Source organism: Babylonia areolata, chromosome 11 (genome assembly GCF_041734735.1).
Source record: "Babylonia areolata isolate BAREFJ2019XMU chromosome 11, ASM4173473v1, whole genome shotgun sequence".
NCBI classification, from domain to species: domain Eukaryota; kingdom Metazoa; phylum Mollusca; class Gastropoda; order Neogastropoda; family Buccinidae; genus Babylonia; species Babylonia areolata.
In genome coordinates, this window is record NC_134886.1 from 9,672,788 (window position 1) to 9,682,787 (window position 10,000).

At 44.1% G+C, this 10,000-nt stretch overlaps 1 long non-coding RNA gene across 2 annotated transcripts in view; it reads right to left on the reverse strand.

Annotated features, from left to right (window-relative positions):
- Positions 1–10,000, reverse strand: part of LOC143287290 (uncharacterized) — a 140,700-nt gene that overhangs the window by 33,976 nt on the left and 96,724 nt on the right. For both annotated transcript variants that reach the window (XR_013055936.1, XR_013055935.1), the window contains exon 2: positions 6,456–6,558. This is a non-coding gene — a long non-coding RNA (uncharacterized LOC143287290). The remainder of the gene's footprint in view (positions 1–6,455; positions 6,559–10,000) is intronic.

Sequence of the window (10,000 nt, forward strand, 5' to 3'; positions counted from 1 at the left end):
CGCTGTCGACCAGTTGAATCAACAACAGTGCTCCGCTTGAAGGCTCTGTATAAGTACCTGTGTACAGACATTCCTTGGAAATCGATTCGTTTAGATTTGCCACAGCCGAGAGACAGAGAGAGAGAGAGAGAGAGAGAGAGAGAGAGAGAGAGAGAGAGAGAGACAAGACACCGAGACGCAGAAGAAACGGAAAGGACCGTAGCGGGTGAAGAGGAGTTTCAGTTTCAGTTTCAGTTTCTCAAGGAGGCGTCACTGCCTTCGGACAAAATCCATAGACGCTACACCACATCTGCTGGGCAGATGCCTGACCAGCAGTGTGTAACCCAACGCGCTTAGTCAGGCCTTGAGTGCATGGCTATGTAATATTTGTGTACATAATTATATCAAGAGTGGATTTCTTGTACAGAATTTTCCCAGAGGACAACACTCTCGTTGCCGTGGGTTCTTTTCCAGTGCGCCAAGTGCGTGTTGCACACGGGACCTCGGGTTTATCGTCTCTCCCGAACGGCTGGGCGCTCTGTCTGATTTTCCGGTCAAACTTGGGAGAAAGGGCGAGAGCGGGATTCGAACCCACACCCTCACGGACTCTCTGTATTGGCAGCCGAGCGTCTTAACCATTCTGCCACGAGGAAGAAAAAAGAAAAGACCGACAAGAACGAGAGAGAGAGCGAGAGAGTGAGAGGCGAAGACAGACAAACAGAGAGAGACAGACAGAGGCACAGACAGACAGAGATGCAGAGAGAGAAGAGAAAGAGCGAAAGACAGACGAACAGACCATCAGGAAATGAATTAACAGGAACACCCCCCATACCCCCCCAAAACGGAGTAGGGCTGCCTACATGGTGGGGGTAAAAAACGGGTCATACACGTTAAAGCCCACTCGTGTACATGCAAGTGAACGTGGGAGCTGCAGCCCACGAACGAAGACGACGAAGCAGAAGAAGAAGAAAAAGAAGAAAAAGGAGGAGGAAGAGAAGAAGAAGGAAGAGGAGGAGGAGGAAGGAGGAGGAAGGAGTAGGAGGAGAAGGAGGAAGAGAAGAAGAAGAATGAATGAACGGGGGAGAGAAGAACACAGACGGGAGGAGGTAGGTGGCCGAGCGGTCGGGGGGCGGAGGGGTTGGACGGGGTAGATGGACAGGGGAGAAAGAGGGAGGGGGGGGGGAGGTAAGGGGAGCGTCCGCTCTAAGCCAGCGCCGCCCTGTCTAAGCGTCCCTTAATCCCAGTGAGGGACAGGCTTGCCCAGTAGAGCACCTTGTGGGGGGAGAGGGGAGGGAGGCCGGGGGGGGGGGGGGGGGGGGTGTGTGTGTGGGGGGGGGGAATCACGAGCACACCAACAACAAACCAGCGGTCCTGGTTTTAATCCCTATACACATCTTTAGTTGGAGCGTGTTCTACAACACACCACAGGACGACCAGAACAGTTTACACAAAGTCCTGGCCTGATATAGTTACCATGTACAATCTTTAACTCACTCAGTACGGCCAGTCCTCTCTTCTCCTCTACACAGACCCCTCGGATGTCCAGTGGGTGTCTGAATGACCCAACCTTTAGCTTCCGTCCTAAGAATTGTGGTATTCTTTGTCAACATTCACCTCTTCAGTATAAGAGCCTTCCTCTTGCAATATTTTGATGATGGTAATTGGGGTGAAACGCTGTTAACGTCGTCTCTTTCGCCGTTCGTATGGAGAGAGTTAAAGTAAGCGTGTGACTGGTGTCTCCAGCAGCTAGAAATGTACACACGTGACGAGGGGTGACTGTCAACCAAACGAAGCAAAAAGAAGAGTACGAGCGGAACTCCCACAGTTCTCATTCTTATCTGACAAAAAGCTGAAACACGCACGGTAACTCTTAAATGCAACTTTGAAAAAAAAGTCTTTCAGTTCCATGGTTAACAAATAAACTATAAAAGAAACACACACACACACACACACACACACACACACACACACACACACACACACAAAAAAAATAAAAAAAATAAATAATAATAATAATAATAACCCCCCCCAAAAAACACCAGCTCTTTCAGTTCGCACAATCCGACTCACGGGTCATTTCAAGTCATGCTGCATACAGCCAGACCTGAAACCCTGTTCGAAAACAAGACTGCCAGCAAACCGAAAAACTAAACTAAACTAAACTAAAACAAGTAATTTAAAAAGATATTACAGACCAAAAAGTCATGGGTATACACAAACACAACCACCACCCCTCACCACCCACCCAAGAACGGAGTGCAGCTACCTACGCTAGTAACGGTCACACCCAGGTTAATGCCCTAATCGTGACGAGAACGACGAAACGTGAAAAATGCAACCTACAAGTGATGATGATCATGATAATGATGATCATGATAATGATGATGATGATGATGGTGTTAGTGTTGGCGGTGGTGGTGCTGGTGCTGGTTATGCTGCTGATGATGATAGCGGACGGTGATGCTGCTGCTGCTGACGATAATGATGATGACGACGACGATGATGATGCTGATGATGACGATGATGATGATAATGACGACGACGATGATGATGCTGATGATGCTGACGATGATGAAGCAGAAAGGAGAAGGACGAGGAGGAGGACAAGAAGAGGAAGAAAACGAGGGAAGAGGAAGGAGAGGCGGAAGAGGAAGAAGACGAGAAGAAGAATAAGAAGGAAGAGGAAGGAGAGAAAGATGAAGAATGAGGAGGGGAAGGTGGGGGGAGGAGGGGGTGGCAGGAGGAGGAGGTAAAGGAGGTTGGGGGAGATGAAGAAAGAAGTAGATCGAGGTGGTTGGTGGGGGGAGGAGGGGGGCAGGAGGAGGAGGTTGGGGGAGATGAAGAAAGAAGTAGATCGAGGTGGTTGTATTTTTTTTTCTCTACACTTTTAAGGCTGTTTTGAAACGAATGAGCACCACAACTGAACACTGACCGGACTTGACTTGGAGAAAAACTGTGGGCTTCGTCAGGGCGACGAAGCTTCAAGTCTGACGCATCCCAACAATATCAAACGCTCAACAAGAAGAAGAACAACAACAACAACAAGACCAAGACCAAGAACAAGGAACAACAAGAACAAGAACAACAAGAACAAGAACGTCTAATATCACTTACAGTGAAAAGACGTTAAACTAAAGAACGAACACGAACGAACGAACAAGAAGAAGAAGAAGATTACATAGTCGCTGCAGCCACACAAACTGACCCATCTGTATCGCAACCTCTAAAATAAAATGTTTATGCATTTTCTTCTCTTTTATTCACTTTTTTGTTTTTTTCTTAATCTTGTAACGGGATGCGATCAATATCACTTGTGAACACACCACGTTACAGAATCCGTTGCATGTTGTTGCCACAGACTGGGGTAGAAAGGAGCTGAGGATGAGGGCGAAGGGTAGGGGTGGGGGAGATATTGTGTGTGTGTGTGTGTTAGTGTGTGTGTGTGTGTGTGTGTGTGTGTGTGTGTGTGAGATAGGCCAGCTGCCACGTTGCCAGTCTTGTCAGCGCAGGAATTAAATTGACACAATGGATAACAGGTGCTGTGGCCATTACGTTACAGATGTATGGTGATAATACATGTATAAAGCAATGTACTATATAACATATATATCATACATGCCGGCTATACAGATGCTAATCATTTCATGAACAGGCCAAGTTTGTGTGTGTGTGTGTCCGTGTCCGCGCGCGCGTGTGTGTGTGCGTGTGTGTGTGTGTGTAAGTGTGTATGTAAGTGTGTGTGTTCTCGTCGTGTGGTTTTGTGTCTCGACTGACGTGTTATTGTTAAGCGCTTGAAGAGGAGCACTTTAACTTAAAATGATGATGATAAAAGCTAAAATGCGCTTTAGATTCATCCCTTCGTTTCTACGCGCATGGAAAAATCATAGGACATACCCGAAATCGCCAGAACGAGAAAATGGGGATGGAAAGAGGAATAGGGTAGGAGAAACACACACACACACACACACACACACACACACACACACACACACACACATACACACACACACACACACACACACACACACACACACACATAGAGAGAGAGAGAGAGGCATATGGAGACAAGTACAGAGAGAGAGATGGAGAGACAAAGACAGAGACATGACACAAGCATACGGAGACACAAGCACAGACGCACACACACACACAGAGAGAGAGAGAGAGAGAGAGAGAGAGAGAGAGAGAGAGAGAGAGAGAGAGGTTCCAAGTTTTAATTATCCTTTCACTCCTATTGGAGTATGGAGGATTACTGCAAAATAATCTTTTCATGCCCAGAACAAACATTTCCAAATACACAACAGTGTCACATAAAAGTTGAGAAAACACAAATGTCTTTTCACTCCAAAAGTATAGCTAGGCATTTGCAAATCTAATCATCTTACTGACAGCTAAAATGACATTTTTACCCACCCCCCCTCCGCCATTTGAGCATATTACAAAAATTAAAAACCGATTTTGGAGACAAATATTTTTTAGGAACATATCTATTTCGTAACTGATCATAATTGGGACATTCCATTATAAAATGAAACTCATCACCAATCACAGACATGTTACAAACCTTACAAAGCCGTAACTCTCGTGGCATGCCTTTGTGTCTCCCTGTTTCTATTTCCAGCTTCAGATTACTACTTCGAAATCTGAAGTTGATAACGTAATTATCAGGCATTTGACATATATTTTTCTCTACCAAATCCACTTTTGAAATGTCGATAAAACAAACATTTACTACTCGCCTCTAGAGCATGTCTCCATAGATTTTAAAAAGTATATCTCAAAGCAATGTTGACATTCTTGCAGAAAGATTCCCTCTCCAAGAAGAACTGAGCATCCCAAATACAGTCATACCCTGCTTCTATTAAAATTTGTCTGATACAACTCATCCATTTTGAAGAATAAATACCATTTCGATATAAGTCAAGTAATATCAAATATATTTTCCCAGAATATTTTTCTGTGTTTGATATCACTAAGCTGGTCCAAAATCGAACTAATCTCATTTTCACTAACACACTAATTGGATAAATACCAGTTTCTCCATAAACAATTTGGGTCATAGTATTTCTGTTCAGTTTGAACAAGCGTTTCAAAAATTTCAATTCTAATGTTTCAAGTATATCTACATTTTCATAACCCCATATTTCTGCACCATACAACAAAATAGACACAGGTACAGAGAGAGAGAGAGAGAGAGAGAGAGAGGGAGAGAGAGAGAGAGAGAGAGAGACAGACAGACAGACAGACACAGACAGACAGACACAGAAAGAGAGACACAGACAGAGACACAGAGGCATATGGAGACACAAATACAGAATGACAGACAGACAGAGACAGAGACACAGAGAGAGACAGAGAAGAGAGGCAGAGGGAGAGAGAGGGACACACACACACACACACACACACACACACACACACACACACACACACACACACAGAGACACAGAGACATATGGAGACACAAATACAGAATGACAGACAGAGATAGAGAGACAGAGAGAGACAGAGAAGAAAGAGGGAGACACACACACACACACACACACACACACACACACACACACACAGAGACACAGAGGCATATGGAGACAAATACAGAATGACAGACAGACAGACACAGAGACTGAGAAGAGAGAGGGAGAGACACACACACACAGACAGAGACACACACACACACACACACACACACACACACACACACACAGAGACATATGGAGACACAAATACAGAATGACAAACAGACAGAGACAGAGACACAGAGAGAAACAGAGAAGAGAGACAGAGGGACACACACACACACACACACACACAGAGGCACATGGAGACACAAATACAGAATGACAGACAGACAGAGACAGAGACACAGAGAGAGACAGAGAAGAGAGACAGAGGGACACACACACACACACACACACACACACACACACACACACTAACACACACACACACACACACACACACACACACAGAGGCACATGGAGACACAAATACAGAATGACAGACAGACAGATACAGAGACACAAAGAGAGACAGAGAAGAGAGACAGAGGGAGAGAGAGGGACACACACACACACACACACACACACACACACACACACACACACAGAGACACAGAGGCATATGGAGACACAAATACAGAATGACAGACAGAGACAGAGACACAGAGAGAGAGAGAGAGGGAGAGAGAGAGGGAGAGAGAGACACACACACAGAGACATAGAGGAATATGGAGACACAAGTACAGAGAGAGAGAGAGAGAGGGGGGGAGACAGACTGACAAAGAGAGAGACAGAGACACAGAAACAGAGAGAGAGAGACAGAAGGGTGCAAATACACAAGCACAGAAAGAGAAACATAATTTGTGGTAGTGCTTTTTAACGGGACAGCGCTACACACACACACACACACACACACACACACACACGAATAATAATAATAATAATAATAAAATCGAATAACTCACTATCGCCATCACTCACCTGCTGTTTAACAAAGCAGAAGACGTCCGTCTCTCGGTCCAGCAAGTTTTCCAACTGACACAACACGAACTTCCCTCGAGGTCATCACTCCGCTAGCGACCCTCTGAAAACAACAGCAAGGTTCCTTCGGTCAGTGGCGTGCCAGTGATGAGAGAATAAAACAAATGAATCGTGAAGCACGGACCCCCCACAAACGCGCGCGCACACGCACGCACGCACGCACCACACACAAACACACACACAGGAAATATTCCCAGTCAGGTGATGCTAACAGATGATGAATATATACAAACAAGATTTAGGAAAATTCGTTTATGAATGCTGTTGAAATCTATTTGCATTAACTGATTAATTAATTGTGTATTTTCGTTTATTTATTCGTTTACCATTGCACTTGTGTCTTATAAACCTTTAGGTGTCATGACAATAAAATCTATTCTCTTCTATTTTGTTCTATTCACACACACACACAGACCCACACACACACAGAACCCCCCCTCACACAGACACACAGCACACACACAGACCCCCCCCACCCCACCCCCACCCCACACACACACACAACACACACTGTCACAACTCATGACAATCACGTGCAGAGCTCTGTTTCGTATGTCCCCTTCCCCACTTACTCTCCCCAGTTTGCCTGTCATTTTTGTGTGTGTGTGGGTCCCTGTTTTACGTTTATTTCGTGCAATCGTGGAGTCGTGGTTGTGCGTTTGTGCCACTGCTGAGCAGATGTTCAAGTCTCTCATGTCAGTGGCCAAGTTTCGAGGCCTTGTGCCCCCGGCCTGGTCGGCTGTTTCTTCAAGTTCTGTGTTTCATGTTTATTTATCAACTCTGTTATTTAAAGTCTTAACTCCCGAGAGCAAGGTTTCGGTTGCGCCCCTTTTCTCTGCATTCAAATTTTGTATTACGTGTAGCTGACACATTTTGTACTTTCCAAAGTCAATTCAGGTCTAGATTGGAAGCTGCTAGGCAAATCTCGCTCTCTGCCATAAATGAAGCCAAACCGTAGCTTTATTAGGCTTTTATTTTGAATAAACCTTCACCGACGTCACAGTGTCAGACTCTGGTGAGAAACTGGCTTGATTCAAATCGCCCGCCATTTATAGTCCGGTTCAGGCTTTGTATCACACACACAACACACACACAAAACACACACACACAACACACACACACACACACACACGATGACAAAGAGAGGTGGAGGGAGGTTAGCAGCTGACTCCAAATAATTGCACGCAATTTATTTTTCCCCTCAACTCCAAAATTACCCGTTTCTCCGTGAAAAATATGGAACACGATTTCTGATTAATTCTTACTCTCTCTTTTTTTTTTTTTTAAAATCCAATGTCCTCACTGGTCATGAAATATGTTTCAATCCTCCAGCTTCATACGTATATGTATCCGAACAGAAATACTGTGACCCAAATTGTTTATGGAGAAACTGGTATTTATCCAATTAGTGTGTTAGTGAAAATGAGATTAGTTCGATTTTGGACCAGTTTAGTGATATCAAACACTGAAAAATATTCTGGGAAAACATATTTGATATTACTTGACTTATATCGAAATGGTATTTATTCTTCAAAATGGATGAGTTGTATCAGACAAATTTTAATAGAAGCAGGGTATGACTGTGTTTGGGATGCTCAGTTCTTCTTGGAGAGGGAATCTTTCTGCAAGAATGTCAACATTGCTTTGAGAGATACTTTTCAAAATCTATGGAGACATGCTCTAGAGGCGAGTAGTAAATGTTTGTTTTATCGAAATTTCAAAAGTGGATTTGGTAGAGAAAAATATATGTCAAATGCCTGATAATTACGTTATCAGCTTCTTCAGATTTCGAAGTAGTAATCTGAAGCTGGAAATAGAAACAGGGAGAGACAAAGGCATACCACGAGAGTTGCGGCTTTGTAAGGTTTGTAACATGTCTGTGATTAGTGATGAGTTTTATTTTATAATGGAATGTCCTAATTATGATCAGTTGCGAAATAGATATGTTCCTAAAAAATATTTGTCTCCAAAATCGGTTTTTAATTTTTGTAATATGCTCAAAGGAGGCAAAAAAGTCACTTTAGCTGTAAGTAAGATTATTAGATTTACAAATGTTGCCTAGTTATACTTTTGGAGTTAAAAGACATTTGTGTTTTCTCAACTTTTATGTGACATTGTTGTGTATTTGGAAATGTTTGTTCTGGGCACGAAAAGTTTATTTTGCAGTAATCCTCCATACTCCAATAGGAGTGAAAGGATAATTAAAACTATGATAGTCGTGTCCGACTATGACCATCAGAACAGCAGATATATAGGTAACTGCTGTCCCGACTATCTGGGCTAGAATTTGATTATAGTGGAGAGAGTCTTGCTCACGGTTCATCCCTCCACTCTCTCGGCTATGAGGGTTTTATGACAGTCGGCGATGGGGATGGTTCTCAAAGGCCAATTAACCCCCCCACCCCCACCCCCCCAAGGCTGCAGCACTAAGAGCCAGTGCAGTTTTGCCTCCCGATTTGAGAGCCAGAGTCCTTCACAAAAGACTAAGCTATAACTGGAACTCCCATTACAGCTTCATACACACGCGTATGCAGGCATACAGCACGCACACTATTGCTGTCATTGTATTGAACTTTAACGTCTGGAATGATCACGCACACGCACGTCCACGCACGCACACACACACACACACACACACACACACACACACACACACGGTCGCATCTATCAGTGTTGTAGCACCAATGAGAAAAGTGACGTGTGTAAAGGTATCAACTGTCCCAGGTCCGCTGTAGTCCCATCTTCTGTTCATGTGTCTTGTTTATGGCCCTCAGTAAACTGTGGCCTTGCGTGTTTCCGCAATAAACCATGGCCATAGTTCCGCAATAAACCATGGCCAAACTCCATCAGTAAACTATGGCCATACATACTTCCGCAATCAACCATGGCCACACTTCCGCAAAAAAAAAGGCCATACTCAGTAAACTATGGCCATACATACTTCCGCAATCAACCACGGCCATACTCACTCAGTAAAGTTTGGACGTACATACTTCCACAATCAACCACGGCCATAATCTCTCAGTAAACTATGGGCTTACATACTTCCGCAATAAACCATGGCCATACCCACTCAGTAAACTATGGACGTACATGTTTCCGCAATAAACCATGGCCATAATATCTCAGCAAACTATGGACGTACATACTTCCGCAATCAACCATGGCCATACTCTCTCAGTAAACTATGGCCAGACATACTTCCGCAATAAACAGTGGCCATAATCTCTCAGTAAACTATAGCCTTGCATACTTCCGCAATAAACAGTGGCCAAAATCTCTCAGTAAACTATGGCCTTACATACTTCCGCAATAAACCATGACCACACTTCCGCAATAAACAATGGCCATAATCCCTCGGTAAACTAAGGCCTTCCATATTCCCGCAATAAACCATTGCCAAACTTCCGCAATAAACCGTGGTCATGCTCCCTCTGTAAATTATGGCCATGCATACTTCCGCAATCAACCATGGCCATACTTCC